The 18605-nt window shown below is 40.1% G+C and overlaps 1 protein-coding gene across 8 annotated transcripts in view; it reads right to left on the bottom strand.

Annotated features, from left to right (window-relative positions):
* exoc2 (exocyst complex component 2) overlaps positions 1–18356 on the bottom strand; it is a 265236-nt gene extending 246880 nt beyond the window's left edge. For 2 of the 8 annotated variants that reach the window (XM_072283402.1, XM_072283405.1), the window contains exons 1-2: positions 18284–18331; positions 233–381 (exon numbers count right to left, since the gene is read on the bottom strand). The gene's annotated coding sequence lies outside the window, so the exon portion shown is untranslated. Of the gene's footprint in view, positions 1–232; positions 382–13791; positions 13942–18077; positions 18224–18283 lie in introns of those variants that run through there. The other 6 variants (XM_072283400.1, XM_072283408.1, XM_072283403.1 and 3 more) reach the window with 5 other exon arrangements.
* Between the last annotated feature and the right edge of the window lie 249 nt (positions 18357–18605).

Here is an 18605-nt window from a genome sequence, read left to right as displayed (position 1 = left end):
AAATAAAATACAAAACAAATGAGAACACTACAGTACTATAAAACTGTATTAGTTGCCAATAGTTACGGGAGGAATTCAATGTATGCTGCTGCATTCTTTTGATTCACTATAAACAAACAAAATCAGTGAAGCCACCTTGTGTAGATAATGAACTGCCTTCATCTAATGCTATCGGGAATTGCACCCTCTAAATCTTAATTTTCATTGTAATGTTCAAGACGATTGTCGATACCTTCAGATTCTTCGTACTTCCTAAATTGCTGAAGTAGTGAAATCGTTTCATTTCCACTCCCAGCTGCTTCTGGCTTCTCTAAGCCTGAATGCTTCAAACAACAGTCAGCAAAACAGGTCTGAGTTGCCTTACTGCTGATTTCTCACCACCTGTCAGTGACAAAAAAAAATCACTGCTTTTTGAACACAAGCAACTGATGCTACTTAGAACATTGATTTCTATCACGTCTCTGAATTGTGCTGTTTGAGTTGACATCCATATCATCTACGATCTAAATGAATGCCTGTTATCACATATTTGACCCAAAAATTCTTGCAACAGATGACTATCAACAAGCATCATTAATTGATTTTTTCACTTCACCTTTCAGATCAGATTATTTTTCCAAGCATCAGATTTTGAAAATGACAATACAGCTTCAACAAGGCATCTGGTGAGACCACACCTGGAGTATTGTGTACAGCTTTGGTCTCCAAATTTGAGGAAGGACATTCTAGCTATTGAGGCAGTGCAGTGTAGGTTCACGAGGTTAACTCCCGGGATGGCGGGACTGTCATATGTTGAAAGATTGGACGACTGGGGTTGTATACACTAGAATTTAGAAGGATGAGAGGGGATCTGATTGAAACATATAAGATTATTAAGGGATTGGACAGGCTAGAGGCAGGAAACATGTTCCCGATGTTGGAGTCCAGAACCACAGGCCACAGTTTAATAAGGGGTAGACAACTTAGAACGGAGTTGAGGAAAAACTTTTTCCACACAGAGGGTTGTGGTTCTGTGGAATGCTCTGCCTCAGAAGGCAGTGGAGGCCAGTTCTCTGGATTCTTTCAAGAAAAAGTTAGATAGAGCTCTTAAAGATAGCGGAGTGAAGGGATATGGGGAGAAGGCAGGAAAAGGGTACTGATTGTGGATGATCAGCCATGATCACAGTGAATGGTGGTGCTGGCTTGAAGGGCTGAATGGCCTACTCCTGCACCTATTGTCTATTTCTGCGCAATGAAAAATACACTATTAATGGAACTGGTGAAGAGAGAGGGTCAACTTGATCAACTTGATTTGATTAAAGATGAAGAAAATAAATGATAAAAATATAGGAATTACCAACAATCATTTAAATGAATGCAGATTTTATATCATCTCCAAATCCAAACTCTATAGTTGTATTTGGTTACTGAATGGATCACCAAAATGGTAGTGAGACCTTAAATCAGATTATTATCAGATACCTTTCGATATGAAACATAAACCTCAATTAAGTGGGGGGTAACATTCACACCCATTTACAGCTCCAATTCCTATTGGTCACCACTAATAATGACATCAAATAATGCTACCATTTAATCACATTGAAAAATTCTCTCAAGTATCAATTGTTGAAAAATATGGTTAAGCTAATTCTTCAGACATACCACAGAGCTCAAAGACTGAGAAACCCAAGATCAGGATAGATGTTAAAATATCAGACTGGATTGCAAACCATGTATGAAGAAACAGACTTAAATGACAAGTAGTTCTGGATGTCCATGTTAAGTGTGCATTTGTATCTTCCATTAAATTACTGTATACCAAAAGGATCACTGCACATTCCAACCATTATAGCAACATGGTTCATATGATATATTGATCCTGCATAGCATTTATACATAAATTAACAGCCATCATGTTGTTATAATTTTGTGGGCATTGACATATGCCATTCAAAATTAGTTACATATTATCATGTAACTGCAGGCCTTGCCCACTAAGTGGCTCCTCAGAAGGCATTTCTGAGATTGCCCTCCAACTCAGTCACCAAAAAACAATTATTTCTGGACTGAAACATGACAGTGAATTTGGTTAACACCATAAGCCATTTGTAAAATACAACAAAGATGAAATAAAAACTTTTCCAGTCATCAAAAGCACCAAACATATTGATAATTTCCCGAACTCCATCTTATTACCACTGTCGTACAAAACTTCTCTGCCATTTTGATCATAGGAGTTCCCTACATCATTATTATTAGGCACAGATGACGTTACGGAATGGAAATTGGCAGCAACAGCAATGGCAAAAAATGAGGTCCGAGGTCCAAGGCCAATCACAAAGTAAAATAACATGCAAAAAGTCTGATTCATAGTCACCAAAGAGATGGGATCGGTAGATGGGTAATGCATTATATAGCAAGCTTGGTAGACAACATGCATCACTTTGGGAATACTTAAGAAACAAAAATATTACAAAAGTACAAATCAGAATGCCGCATCTAGCAGGGGAATTTAATAGAGATACTTCATGCATCTCTACTGAGAACCTTATCATACTCAGTGATGGAAGTCACAGTTTAGAAGGTACTTTTTTTTGGCTGGGGGAGGGTATTCAGAAAGAAGGGCAAAAAGTAAGTTGTGTACAGGAGGACCTGTGTGGATCAGGAAAAGAGAGAGGGGGCACAGGTTATCTGGAAAATAAAATGCCTATCGCTACTTTAGACAGACTTAAGATAGAAATCAATCATGAACAAACTGAACAAAGAATTTATTTTCAACAAGCAATTTTAGTTCTTCAGATCAGAATCAAGTTCAATACCAACAGCATAAACCGTGAAATTTGTTAACATTGCGACAGCAGTACAATGCAATACATGATAAATACAGAAAAACTGAATTACAGTGAGTATATACAGTGCCTATAAAAAGTATTCACCCCCTTGGAAGCTTATGTTTTATTGTTTTACACCATTGAATCACAGGGAATTTAATTTAGCATTTTTGATACTGATCAACAGAAAAAGCACTATCAAAATGAAAACAAATTTCAACAAGTTGGTCTAAATTTATTAATTTTAAACACAAAATAATTGATTGCATAATTACTCACCCCTTTCAAGTCAGTATTTAGTTGATGCACCTTTGGCAGCAATTACAGCCTCGAGTCTGTGTGGATAGGTCTCTTAACAGCTTTGCACATCTGGACACTGAAATTTTTCTCCATTCTTCTTTACAAAACTGCTCAAGCTCTGTCAGATTGCACGAGGATCATGAGTGAACAGCCCTTTTCAAGTCCAGCCACAAATTCTCAATTGAATTGAGGTCTAAACTCTGACTTGGCCACTCCAGGACATTAACTTTGCTGTTTTTAAGCCATTCCTGTGTAGCTTTGGCTTTATGTTTGGGGTCATTGCCTTGCTGGAAAACAAATCTTCTCCTAAGTCACAGATCTCTTGTAGACTAAATCAGGTTTTCCTCCAGGATTTTCCTGTATTTTGCTGCATTCATTTTACCCTCTACCTTCACAAGCCTTCCACGGCCTGCTGAACTGAAGCATCCCCCACAGCACAATGCAACTACCACCATGAGTCTGGTAGGGATGTTGTGCTTTTGATGGTGTGCAGCAAACACAGCACACAAAGCGTTTAGTTTGATGGCCAAAAAGCTCAATTTTGGTTTCACCAGACCACAGGACCTTCTTCCAGCTGACTTCAGAGTCTCCCACATGCCTTCTGGAAAACTCTAGCCAAAATTTCACGCGAGGTTTCCCCCCAAACGGTGACTTTCTCTTTGCCACTTTCCCATAAAGCTGTGACTTCTAAAACCAACTGGCTGCACAAGTGATGATCTGGCATGTCATATTAAAGGGGGTGAATACTTGTACAATCAATTATTTTGCATTTTATATTTGTAATTAATTTAAATAACTTTGTAGAGATCTGTTTTTACTCTGACACGAGTTTTTTTTCCATTGATCAGTGTCAAAAAAAGCCAAATTAAATCCACTGTGATTCAATGCTCTAAAATTATAAAACATGAAAAATTCTAAGGGGGGTGGTGAATGAGCACTGTACATATATATTAGTTAAAATAAATAATCAAAAAAAAGTAAATAAAAATTAGTGAGGTAGTGTTCATGGTTTCAATGTTGAATTAGAAATCTGATGGCAGAGGGGAAGAAGCTGTTCCTGAATTGCTGAGTGGGCGCCTTCAGGCTTCTGTACCTCTTTCCTGATGATTACAATAAGAGTGCATGTCCTGGGAATGTTCATGAGAAGATAGTTTCTTATCTCATTGGTTAATACAAATCTCCTGTCCTGAACTGAGAAGTTAATGGTATCTCATAACATTGCACTTAGTAAAATCAAAGTGTTACACTTCATTCTCTGGTTCACTGAATTTTGATATCTGTGGTTCAACAACAATATTACCAAGCAAAAATCAAGTTACATACAACAAAATAAAATTACTCATTATAATTTTGCTGGGGAAAAAATACATGTATTCCATTCAAAAGATTTAAAACAGTGATGAATGAATCTTCGTAACTTGTCTTGATAGCTCCTGTAAATATCATTATTATATCCAATGTACACTTGCTGAAAGAGTGGGTGATGTGGATGTCGAAATGAATGGGTCAGCTGCTGGTCAAGCTAAATCACTGTCAAATCAATGGTGACACTTCAAACATTGATGAGAAGGATTTAGGTGACTGCTGATAGTACTTATTAATGGCAAACTATTTGACACACATTAGTCCAAATGTAGATATTACCACATTTTTGCTCTGTGCAGGCATGAATATCTCTCCATCCTTTCCTCTGTTTAATTCCTGATTATAATGTGCAATCACCAACAGAAAATATGTTTACAGAAATGTATCAGAATTGCAAAGGTACTCCAATCAGATAAGCAGACTTAAACATCAACTGTTTATTTTTCTGCTGACATTACCTAAACTGCAGATGATTTGCAGTGTTTCCTCTACTCATTTGAAACAATCATCTCTTGTAAAGAGAAGGTCAAACATAATCGAACAAAATGTATATAATATTATAAAATATTTTAATGAGGTAGATACAAAGAGTGAGTGTATCTACTTAAGAGAAACAAAGACTGGATGCTGGCAATACAATGAAGTCACTGAGAAAACAAATATAAAATTCAGAAGCTACAGCTTTTAGTGAGATGTGCCACTCAATGCCATAAATTGTAATTGAGAAAAATAACATCTATGCATTTTAAATAGACAGAATGAAGACACAAGTGAACAACAAATGTCAATATTGGCTGAGTGAACCAATGGTTTATTTATAGGCTTAATATTCAATGTACAGAAGTTTCAGTTAAGACATTATGATGGAGAGAAAGTAATTATAATGCAATTTGACACAGCATTGAACAGTCTTTCAGCAGAATTCTGGTGTGAAATAATTGGCATGCAAGATTCGTCATTTATTAGCCCAGATAAGCACTGGAAAATTTCCTCCCAAATCACGTTGTTTTACTGGGGAATCTTGGATGCTACACTTGGTCAAATTTTGCTTGGATGCTAAAGCTGTCAGTCTCAGCTAGTTAACTATAATTCACTGTTGTTCCCTTTCTTTAAAATTTTGCCACTGAAGGCCTCTGGTGGAGCCCTAAAAGTTTTAACTGAAGGAGCTTGTAAATGCTTCATGATGGTTTTTAACCATCCATGTTATCCATCATTGACAACAGGTATAACAATAGACACATCTGCCCTGCACCCCACTGCCCCACCCCTTCAAGTGGACTAGTTAATTCTCCAGCTCCATTCAAGGCTGGGGGTACTGGGGATATGCTTCTTTTGCCTCCACTTCATTTACAGACTCCATCAGAACACAAAGAGACCATTTATCCCTGTGAGCCTATCTCATCATACAATGACATCATGAAAGATTTTTTTTTACCCAATTCTGAATGTGCAGATTATCCATTTCAGTAACCCCATTTCATCAAATGGTTGAGCAGCAATTAAGGTTTGTTGGAGGTTTTGAACTCCTTTTAAACACCTTTGTGTTAGAAGTGAAAGATCTGGTATTAATCTGTAGAATAATCTCTCTAGTTCTTGACTCATCAATATGCATTAAAAATTTACTTACATCAACCCAATCAATTTCAATTAATATCCTTAATGATTTGAACAAAATCACCATTAATGTTCCAAATGCCAGAAAATGTAGCCCCAAGCTACATGTAAATGATTGATAAAGACTTGCTTCCCACAACCTACCCACCATTCACAATGTGTAAACATATGACACTCATTCCAACTGTAACTAAACAACTTAAGGGGTCCGATTATCAAGATTCATATTTTATATCTTCAAGACCTGTTCATAAAACTTTCATTTAATTTTACCATAACCCATCAAACACAGGATGTTATAATAAACAGATTCTAAAAATGTTTTTCTATCTAAACACAGACTTTCCCCAACTTCCCCATGCACTTAAAATTCAAGTTAAACATTTTCAGCTGTTCAAGAACTCAAGTAAATAACTAGTCACAATACTTAAGGAAGCTTCACTACTTATGAATTATAAAACTTTGGAAATACCCAAAAAATGGTGTTTCAAAGTTAAGCAAACTTCAAACTCAGTCCTCAACAGATTATTAAATGCCATTAGAGGAAATTATTGTACTACGATTTCTAAGAAAACATCCAGTTCTGAAACAAATAATTTTGATCAACTTGGGGCTAACCTTAAAGTCACATTTCAAAATAATCAATAAATTCCATAATGAAAAGGCACAATATGAAACTGAAAATGTTCAATTCTATTAAGGATTTAAAACAACACTGAAGGCAGAGGTGCAAAAGTAGACCTAGTTTTACTGCTACAACCAAAATGCTCTCACTGTATGTATTCCCTCAGACCACACAATGAGTACAAGGAACACCTGCAAAGTATTTAATGTAAAGACACAATATTGTAAATGACAAGTTTACATTATCTTCACCTCTGAAAAGCTCAAGCATCCATAAACAAAACATGAACATACTTCACAATACATTTAAGTTTGAAGAACCAAAAATAATTTTATTATTCAAAATATAAAAATATATTCAATACAGTCACATGCAAAAGTTTGGGCACCCCTGGTCAAAATTTCTGTTACTGTGAATAGCTAAGCGAGTAAAAGATGACCTGATTTCCAAAAAGCATAAAGTTAAAGATGACACATTTCTTTAATATTTTAACCAAGATTACTCTTATTTCCATCTTTTACAGTTTCAAATTAACAGAAAAGGAAAAGGGCCCAAGGCAAAAGTTTGGGCACCCTGCATGGTCAGTACTTAGTAACACCCCCTTTGACAAGTATCACAGCTTATAAACACTTTTTGTAGCCAGCTAAGAATCTTTCAATTCTTGTTTGGGGGATTTTCGCCCATTTTTCCTTGCAAAAGGCTTCTAGTTCTGTGAGACTGTTGGGCCATCTTGCATGCACTGCTTTTTTTGAGGTCTATCCACAGCTTTTCGTTGATGTTTAGGTCGGGGGACTGTGAGGGCCATGGCAAAACCTGCAGCTTGCGCCTCTTGAGGTAGTCCACTGTGGATTTGAGGTGTGTTTAGGATCATTATCCTGTTGTAGAAGCCATCCTCTGCTTTTTTTTATATATACAGACCTGTGTGATGTTTGCTTCCAGAAGTTGCTGGTATTTAACTGAGTTCATTCTTCCCTCTACCAGTGAAATGTTCTCCATGCCACTGGCTGCAACACAAGCTCAAAGCATGATCGATCCACCCCCATACTTAACAGTTGGAAAGGTGGTTTTTTTTCATGAAATCCTGCACCCCTTTTTTTCCCAAACATACCCTTGCTCATTGCGGCCAAAAAGTTCTATTTTAATTTCATCAGTCCACAGACTTGTTTCCAAAATGCATCAGGCTTGTTTAGGTGTTCCTTTGCCGACGCTGAATTTTGTGGTGAGGATGCAGGAAAGGTTTTCTTCTGATGACTCTTCCATGAAGGTCATATTTGTGCAGGTGTCGCTGCACAGTAGAATAGAGCACCACCACTCCAGAGTCTGCTAAATCTTCCTGAAGGTCTTTTGCAGTCAAACGGGGGTTTTGATTTACCTTTCTAGCAATCCTACGAGCAGTTCTCTCGGAAAGTTTTCTTGGTCTTCCAGACCTCAATTGGACCTCCACCGTTCCTGTTAACTGCCATTTCTTAATTACATTACGAACTGAGGAAACAGCTACCTGAAAACGCCTTGCTATCTTCGTATAGCCTTCTCCTGCTTTGAGGGCATCATTTATTTTAATTTTCAGAGTGCTAGGCAGCTGCTTAGTGGAGCCCATGGCTGCTGTCGGGACAAGGTTTGAGGAGTCAGGGTATTTATAAAGCTTTGAAATTTGCATCACCTGGCCTTTCCCAATGATGACTGTGAACAAGCCATAGCCCTAACAAGCTAATTAAGGTCTGAGACCTTGGTAAAAGTTACCTGAGAGCTCAAATCTCTTGGGGTGCCCAAACTTTTGCATGGAGCTCCTTTCCTTTTTTTCACTCTAAAATTGTACAAAACAAAAATAATACACTAATCTTGCTTGAAGTGTTGAAAAGAATGTTTCATCTTTAACTTTATGTCTTTTGGAGATCAGTTCATCTTCTACTCACTTAACTATTCACAGTAACAGAAATTTTGACCAGGGTGCCCAAACTTTTCTATGCCACTGTATATTTTCAGATGAACATGACAATTTCAGTACAGTTCCACTCAGGTTAAAAGCTAACATATGTGTTAATCATACTGTTAAATACAACAGATGGTCCTAATTATTATTAAGAATGTTTTTGAAATTATAAGTATAGGTCACAAACCTGGAAACCAAAAGGTCAACAAAGAACTCTCACAGCAATTGTAAAACATGAGAAGAATCACGAAGCATTTTCTTAACCCCAGTTTGAAAATAATGCTCATCCTTGTATAAATAATTCTTCTAAACAGAACAAGGTAATTCTGGCAACCCCGTTTATAGCATCAGATCAAAGGCCTTCTTGACCACCCAACCCTTGCCTACCTTCCATAGGAAAAGAAACATAGAATCAGAAATGTGAACTCTGCCAGTCAATTCGAAGATGGAGTCAATACTGGCCAGATTGGAATGTCCACTGTTGAAGATATACAGTGAGAAAGAACACAGCAGGTGCAAAGAGCACTGACTATGATAGGAAGTTTATAAATAAATTACTAAAATCAAGACCATGCTCAAAAGCCTTAAAGCAATGTACTAAAATATTCATTTATTATTTACATGATACAGGTAAAATTTCAATGCTAATATTCTCCTGAATGACAATAATGGCAAAATTATAGTTAGATCGGTTTTCTGCCAAAGCAGCTAAGCAAATTGTAAGAAAGATTTATAGGCAAGTTGTATTTTTTTGGATAACACGCTCAGAACACTTAAATCTAAAACACTATTATGAAAAGGCAAATATTCAGGATACAGCGTGATTAGCTGAAGGAGCTGTACAGCCACCTATTAACAACCATCCTATTTCCACATCTTCCCAACAACCTAGATGGCTTAGCTTTGAAGCACATGACAGATTAGCTTTACAGGGGCTGCAATCTCTGCGTATTAGGAGTTGAACACTTCAGGATGTAGGGGTCTTTAGAAAGGACTAAAATTTGGTGAGAAGCATATTGAAAAATGGCAATTATTCCTGTTGAGAGAAGACCATTAATTAGATGATCAGCTAGTGGAATTTGCTGAATGGCAATAAACCTATACTTTTCACACAATTTGTCTACAGATGTTGGAGCTGTTATAATATAATAGGTGGAGTTGGTGGTCATGAGAAAATACAAGTTACCAGAGGAACTTAGCAGGTCAGGTAGTTCCAGTGGAGGCAAAGGGATAGTCAATGATGATGGTTGAGACCCTGCATCATTGATGGTGAAATGATGTATCAGTATGAAACCAGGAGAACATACATATATAAAAAAAAATTCAATAGCTGTGGATAAACCAGGACATTCATCTTCTGTTGAGGGCTAGATTTATGGCATTCAAGTCTGGTGATCCAGGACTATACAAGAAGTCCAGGTACAACTTACAGAGGACTACCTCAAAAGCAAAAGAACAATTCTGATTGAGGTCAGAGGAGGAATCAGATGCACATTAACTCTGGCAAGGTTTGCAGGCCATCACCTCCTACAAAGTGAATCCTAACATCATGAACGGCAGTGATGCTTCACTCCCAGATAAGCTCACCTTATGCGTACTTTGAAAGGAACAATAAAACTACAGCTTTGAGGATTCCTGAAACATCCGATTACCCTGTGATCTCTGTCTCAAAGGCCGACATCAGGCTGTCTTTCAAGCAGGTGAACCCTCGCAAGACAACAGGCCCCGATGGGGTACCTGCTAAGGCTCTGAAAACCTGTGCCAACCAACTGGTGGGTATGTTCAGAGATATTTTCAATCTCTCATTGCTACATTTGGAAGCCCCCACTGCTTCAAAAGGGCAACAATCATACTAGTGCCCAGGAAGAGCAGGGTGAGCTGCCTTAATGACTATCGCCCAATAGCACTCACATCTACGGTGATGAAGTGCTTTGTGAGGTTGGTTATGGCTAGAATCATCTCCTGTTTCAGCAAGGACCTTGACCCACTACAATTTGTTTATCACCACAATAGGTCTGCAGCAGATATGATCTCTTTGGCTGTTCATGTGGCCTTGGATCATCTGGGCAATATTAATACTTATGGCAGGCTGCTGTTTATTGACTACAGCTTAGAGTTTAGTACAATTATTCCTACAGGCCTGATCAAAAAGCTCAGAAAGCCTCTGTATCTTTCTCTGCAACTGGATCCTTGACTTCCTCACCGGAAGACCACAGTCTGCGCAGATCGGAAATAACATCGCCACCTCGCTGATCATCAACATTGGTACACCTCAAGGATGTGTGGTTCGCCCACTGCTCTACTCTCCTTTCACCCATGACCTTGTGGGTTGGCACAGCTCAAATGCCATCTATAAATTTGCTTACAATACTATTGTTGGCAGAATTTCAGATTTCAAGGCGGCGTACAGGAACTAGATCAATCAGTTAGTTGACTGGTGTTGCAGCAACAACTAGTTATTAAGACCAAAGAATTGATTGTGGATATCAGAAATGGTAAGACAAGGGTGCACACAGCAGTCCTCATCCAGGGATCAGAAGTGCAAAAGGTGAGCCATTTTAAGTTCCTGGGTGTCAATGTCTCTGACGATCTATCCTGGGCCCAACACATTACACAGAAGGGACTATAGCGGCTATATTTCATAAAAGGGTTTGAGAAGATTTAGTATACCAAAGACACTACTAATTCCTACAAATGTTCCATGGAGAGTATTCTAATTGGCTGTATCACCGTTTGGTATAGGGAGGGAAAGAGGGGGGCATTGCAAAGGAGGGAAATAAGTTGCAGGAAGTTGTAAACTCATGCAACTCCATCATGGGCACCAGCCTCCCCAGCACTGAGAACACTTTCAAAAGGTGGTGCCTCAAAGAGGTGACATCCGTCATTAAGGACTCCCATCACCAAGGATATGCCCTCTTCTCATTGCTACCATCAGGGAGGAAACAAAATGACTCAGGAATAACTTCTTCACCTTTGCCATTAGATTTCTAAATGGACAATGAACCTATGAAAACTACCTCACAATCTTTTTTCTTCTTCTTTTTGCACTACTTATATAACTTTTTTTATATATACACACACACTTTTTACATGCAATTTACAGTTTTATTAGGCACTGCAATCCACTGTTGCTGCATCACAACAAATTTCATGACATACGCTAGTGATATTAAACTTGATTCTGATCCTGACACCAAACTCGGTCTACCAAAATGGAGTGATCTATGTCCTCCAGTTGTCTGCAGTTATGGAGAATGTACAACATACGTCACAAAGCACGAGAGATGTATCAGGAAATCTCTCTGCAATAAAACTCATCAGCCATTGAAGACCAATCACAACAGGTGAAGAAGCACACAATATCTCAAACATGACTGACTCTTATATAGCTCCTTAAACAACATATCAAGTCATTCATTTACACCACTATTGCTAAATTTCAACAGCAAACGAGGAAAACCATACAACCATTATGTTATCAAACAAGAGGGATATGGCAAAGTCGTTTCTAGCCTTGTTCATCTTGCAAGGCTCTCCTCTCAAAGATCTCGTGACTGGTGTCTAAATTGGGAGTTATGTGAGATTAGTGCACATGCAGAACAGAATACTGAAAAGCACTGCACCAGGCAAGGCAACACAACAAAAGAAACTAGCTTTAAAACTGGGATGTTGGAACATTCGGACAATCATGACTGGCCTCCAAGACATCAGTTAATTTAGGAAGAGAGCTGCAATAAACAAAGAGCTCAAGGGACTTCATGTGAACATAGCCACCATCCAGAAGATGTGTCTGGCTGATTCAGGCACACGAAGAGAGAAAGACTACAGCTTTTTCTGGCAAGGGAAGGGCCCTGATGAGCCCAGAGTGTTTGGAGTCGGCTTTGCAGTGAGGAACACATTGATGAAGATGGTGGAACTAGGCAGTACTCCTCCCAGGCCTGCAAGGAATTTGACCTCACTACCAGCCTGAAAAAGACACTCACCTTGGGACAAGACGTGAAGGCACTACCATTGATAGCTACAAACTGAAAACACCAAAGGTCTAATTACCCGTGTATGCTTCCACACTGCTCCACATCTGAGGCAAAGGATGAGTTTTATGAGAATCTTGCAGGCACCATCAGAAGTACTCCTAGCAAGGAAGATCTTGTTCTCTTAAGTGACTGCAATGCCAGAAATGGTGCAGATCATGACTCACTGCTTTCCTGCCTTGGTCACTTTGGCGTGGGCAATATGAACGGCATCGGACAGCCAAGCATGTTGGAGCAGTTTGCTAAGTCCTTCAAAAAAGAATTGAGCACCCAACATCCACTGTCACAGAGAAACGGGAACTTCTGCAGAATGCCACGCAACCTTAACTACATTTGGGAAGATGACTCGAAAAGAAATGACTGGTTCAAAGCCAGGTACAATGAGTTAATCCCCATCACCCCCCATCATTGAAGCGAAACGTGCTGCTCTAGCCAAGTATAAGCATTTGCCAGTTGAGAGGAATGTACCAGATTCTCAGAGCTGCTAGAAGTTCAGAAGACTGCCAGCTACTGCACCAGTGAGTACTTGATGCAGGTCAGTGAAGACATCCAGACTTCTGATCCCTGGATGAGGACTGCTGTGTGCACCCTTGTCTTACCATTTCTGATATCCACAATCAATTCTTTGGTCTTAATAACTAGTTGTTGCTGCAACACCAGTCAACTAACTGATTGATCTAGTTCCTGTACGCCGCCTTGAAATCTGAAATTCTGCCAACAATAGTATTGTAAGCAAATTTATAGATGGCATTTGAGCTGTGCCAACCCACAAGGTCATGGGTGAAAGGAGAGTAGAGCAGTGGGCGAACCACACATCCTTGAGGTGTACCAATGTTGATGATCAGCGAGGTGGCGATGTTATTTCCGATCTGCGCAGACTGTGGTCTTCCGGTGAGGAAGTCAAGGATCCAGTTGCAGAGAAAGATACAGAGGCTTTCTGAGCTTTTTGATCAGGCCTGTAGGAATAATTGCAATATCGGCAGTATGCATGATGGCATCAAGAAAAACCTCGGCTCCTCTCAGAACAAGATGGCTTCCCTCAAATCCATCAGTGGGAAGGTAATCACAGACAGGAGTAAACAAATGGAGAGATGGGTAGAACATTACTCTGACCTCTGTTCCAGAATGAGCACTGTCATCACCTCAGCTCAGGACACCATTGAGTGCATAATAATGATGGAAGAACCCGATGTAGAGCTGAATCTCCAGAGTTTGATGGATCATTTCCCCCAGGCCTGCAAGGAATTTGGCCTGACTTTCAGCCTGAAAAAGACAAATATCTACCATTGATAGCTACAAACAGAAAGCTGTTCTTCAGTTCACATACCTGGAGTCCATCATCAGTGGCAACTTCTCCTTGGACTGAGAAATCGCCAACAGCACAAGGAAGACTGCAACAACCCATGCCTGCCTCATCTCATGAGCCTAGGAAAACTCCAAGCACTCAGTCAAAACAAAGATAGTAGTGTACAACACTTGTCTCACCAGCACACTGTTGTATAGCATATGCTAAGCAGGAGAGAAGACTCAACACCTTCCATTTAAGGTGTCTTTCTTGCATCTGGGGCACCTGCTGGAAATACTAAATCCCCAATGCTGAGGTTCTCTCTTGTGCTGGCCTCCGTACAGTGAACACCCTGCTCAGGCAGCGTAGGCTATGCTGGCTGGGCCACGTCCGCCACATACAGGATCCCGCATCCCAAAAGCCATCTCCTACAGTGAGATGTCTTCAGACAAAAGAACAGCTGGCCACCTGCAATGGTGCTACCAGGATATCTGCAAGTGGGACATGAAGGTGCTGGGCATAAACATTGAGTTCAGGGAGGAACTTGCAGCTGACCATACCAGATGGAGATGCACCCTGAAACAATACCTTAAGTCAGGCGAAGGAAAACTCCTGAAAGCAGCAGATGAACAGACGCATAGAAAGGAACGCTGCAGCTCCAGCAGAGCCGAGACCCCTTTACGATGCAAACTATTGCAACAGAGACTATCACCCTCGCATTGGTCTTGTCAGCCACAGGCAGGAGGATGTAACATCCATGGTCAACCTTGACCAAACGAGGGCACCATGAGTGGCTGATGGTCAGCACAGACTCACTGAAACAAAAGGTCTATTTCCATGTTGAGCAATAGTCGATGTGTCGGGCCAAAACCCTTCATCAGGGGCTGGAGTCTGCAGAGTTCCCCAAGCATCTTGTGATGCTCAAGATTTCCAGCATCTGCAGAATCTCTAGTATCTAGTTCCATGCTGTACGTCTCTATAATTCTGACTCTGTTGATTACAACCTTCTATCCTCCCCCAGCAAATGAGCCAGTGCTCCTTCATCTTGAGCAGTAGCAAGTGCATAGAATCTATTAGAAAAACTTCAAAGACTGACATCAAAAGCAACACCATCACTACCTAAGCTCTAAAGACAAAGTTGTCAGACTAGATCTGCCATAGGTAACGAGAACCAACAAATAGAATAAAATGTACATCATTAGATTTTCACCCATATACTTGTGCCAATTGCTCTTCTTCATGATAGCATCAGTTCAAGTGTCTATCACAAGTCCTTTGTTGAGATATTATCCGATCTTCTTATCATGGATACTCTCCAAGATGTTATGTGGCATTCGAATCACACCAAGTGGGAGACAATGAGAACAAATCTGGCATCTCAAAGCTGGACATGCCCCAGTTGCTACGGGCCATCAGCAATGTATGTTTCAACAACTTCTAACCACATAAAACCAAGCAGACATAACAATCAGATGCCACCCCACAGGATTAAACAACATGCAATAGACAAACAACTTGAATAAACTGAAGCTTTGTAGTTGTGATACATCTACTCATGAATGACAGTGGATAATTAAACAACCTACAGCTGGAGAATTCAGGACCTCAGTGCTCAGGGCCTAAACAAGACAAGCATTCATAACCCATTCAGGCAGTAGTGCCAACAACATAATCCATCTCATCTTTCCCCTGGGATTCCCATCCTCACTGGAGCAACTGTCACCCAACTGGCTGAGAGCACAAGATACAATAAGGGCCAGAAAACCAGGTAATATCCTAAATGTGGCAATGAAGATCTGTGCTCCAGATCTAGCTGCACCTCTAGCCAAGCTGTTCAAGTACAGTTCTAACACTGGGATTTACCCAACATTGTGGGGAGGCAGTCCAGGGATGGCTGTGTTTTAACAGGCAGGCCAAATCAAAATCAGTTTATTCTCAAACATCAGCAAAAGATTAAAGAAGTCACTGAAAATGCTATCAAGCGCCATGCAGCCCGGTACATCATTGCAGGAATACTGCAACGCAGTAACAAAGGCCCAAACATCTCCGTTGCTTTATCCTTCTGGCCTTGCTTCCATGATGCAAGTCAGAAGTGGGGAAAGTGAGAGCACAAACTTCAATGCCAACAAATGTACCTTCCCCACCTACATGCAGCAAGATTTAGACATCATTCAGGCATGGTTTAATAAAGGGCAAGTAATATTTATGTCACAAAAGGGCCAGGCAATGATCCATTCCAACAAGAAAATGTAACAATCTTTCCTTAACAGTCCAAACTAAAGTGGTTTATGTATTGTACTGTACTGCTGCCACAAAACAACAAATTTCACAACATATGTCAGTGATAGTAAACCTGATTCAGAGGTATTTGTAGTGTGATGGAGGTGATCGGGGGGGGGGGGGGCGGGGGGGGGGGGGTGTTGGTAGACCAGAAGGGATGTAGATTGTAGCTATCATTGAGCACAAGCACAACTAGATCAACCACATTAATACTTTGAATGAGCACATCCTTTGGGAAATGACTCATTTCCTGACCTTTGAAAGCTTTCCCATCATCTGTCCTGGACGAGTTGAGACCGAACAACACAATAGGTTCACACAATTCAGAACAGAACAACCAACTTTGTTAGTACCCCTATGCATCAATGAATCAGTGTGTACAGTGTACCACATAACAAAATGCACTGCTGGTATTCACCTAGTCTACTCAACCTGATTTGCCCTAACATTAATGCTACCAGGACAATAAGTATTAAGTTCCATCACCTGCTGGTTTGCACCTTCCTGATTTTGAAATATATCACTGTTTCTTCATTGCTCCTCACTCCCTACCTATTACCAATGTGGCAAATCATGGACAAGAGATTCTGCAGAAGGTGGAAATCCAAAAAATTCCTACAGCATGACTACAGAGATTTGGAATAAATAATGCCCAAATTCCCCAATAAATGAACTAAAATCCTCAATCAAGGCACTGACGAGGTCTAGAGGGGAGGATATGTTTTCGGTACAGCAAATATCAAATTGGGAAGCAGGCATTCAACTCCAACCTCCATCATAGAAAACAAAAAATGTTTTCAAAAATCTGCTTGCTTCTTACAAAGAATGGAAAAACTCATGCACCAGCTCATTTTATCCATTGAAAATGGAGAAGGTGCAATCAGGAAGGCACTGAGAACTATGTTGCTTCAAATATAGCACATGAATACTATTTTGAAGTCAGCAATGGAGTGCACAATATCCCAAACCATACACACACTCTGTCAAGCCATCCTCTGCCCCCTCTGGTATAGTCTGAATTGGACTCCTCAGAAATTTCAGAACAGAAAAAAGTGAATTAGAAGCAGTTCGTACTCAATCTGGAGGGACTGCCTAAGAAGTTTGTTCACAAGTTTGGACACAGTACAGGATACTGAACGGACAGTGTTCGCATTGTTTCTGTCCTGAGGTAAGTTTTCAGGACAGAATGATCAGGCTCTTAGTGATCAAGAAACTTAGCATGATATCCCCCACCCCAATTAAAACACTGAAAACAATTCAATATTGTTGATTATTGCAAGCAATAACTGGTTTTTAGCCTGTTACGTTCATAACAGTTAACCGTTTTGGAATGATTAACTTAAAAAAACAGTAAACCAGTAAAGAGATACATGTTACAATTACCAATTAGACATATATACAACACCAAAATAATTCTTAAAATGATTACATCAACAACTCATGACAACGTAAGTTCAATGACAACTAAGTATCTTACTTTTATCATAGAAATGATTTTTTGAAAAACATATTTATGAGGAAGAGGACAACGCAGGTCCAATTAATTTCCGATGAACTGCTTTAATCATTAATACTGGCAGTAGCATTCGGTCTGAACAGCAGAGGCTGAAGCCTCCAGTGAGCAAAATGTTAAAATGTTGAAGAACATGAAGTAAACATATTAGTGCACTCCCATCACTGAAACACTGAGCAAACGGTGAACTTTATTACTTAAGTACTGGTTAAAATTTTCAGCTGAGTGAAGTTATTTGTGAACCGCAACAATACAGAGCCGTGAGAAATATCCAGTTGACACTAACAAACATGAAATTTAAAGCACAGTGTAGTGACTTACAGCAGGGAGCAAAGACAGGAAGGAACCAGGCAGGGATGGGCTGCGCAGGACAGAACGAGGCCGGGCAGCGTGGGACGAAAAGGCTGAACTGTACCAGCAAGGGGACAGCACAGAGTTAGCCTGTGTCCATCTTACCATAAGCAGGCGACATACACCTTAACACCCAGTGCCCACCAGTAACTCCCCCATTCCATAACAACACTCACCTCGTCCTCTCCAGCAGGCGCGACGTCACTGGCAGACAAACAACATCCGAGTCAGGTGCGAGTGGTAGGGTGGGACTTCCGGGTGAGTGTGCGTGGGTCACCGCAGATGCGGTTCGCAGGACGATTTTATAAGCATATCCTTATGAACTAGTCACATTTTTGGTTTGCTACATTGACTGTGTGGACCCTATTTTTAGTCATCACTGGCGAGATAATGGAAAAGATTTTGAAAAGGGGCTACGTTAATACTGTCTGCACTTGCCCGCACTGTCCCCGGTGTCAGATGATGGCTTGTGGATTGGCGCAAGCGTGTAGGGGGAGT

The sequence above is a fragment of the Mobula birostris genome, chromosome 19 (assembly GCF_030028105.1).
Source record: "Mobula birostris isolate sMobBir1 chromosome 19, sMobBir1.hap1, whole genome shotgun sequence".
Classification (NCBI taxonomy): Eukaryota; Metazoa; Chordata; class Chondrichthyes; order Myliobatiformes; family Myliobatidae; genus Mobula; species Mobula birostris.
The sequence above is the reverse complement of the archived record's forward strand: the minus strand, read 5'-3'. Positions and strand labels throughout refer to the sequence as shown.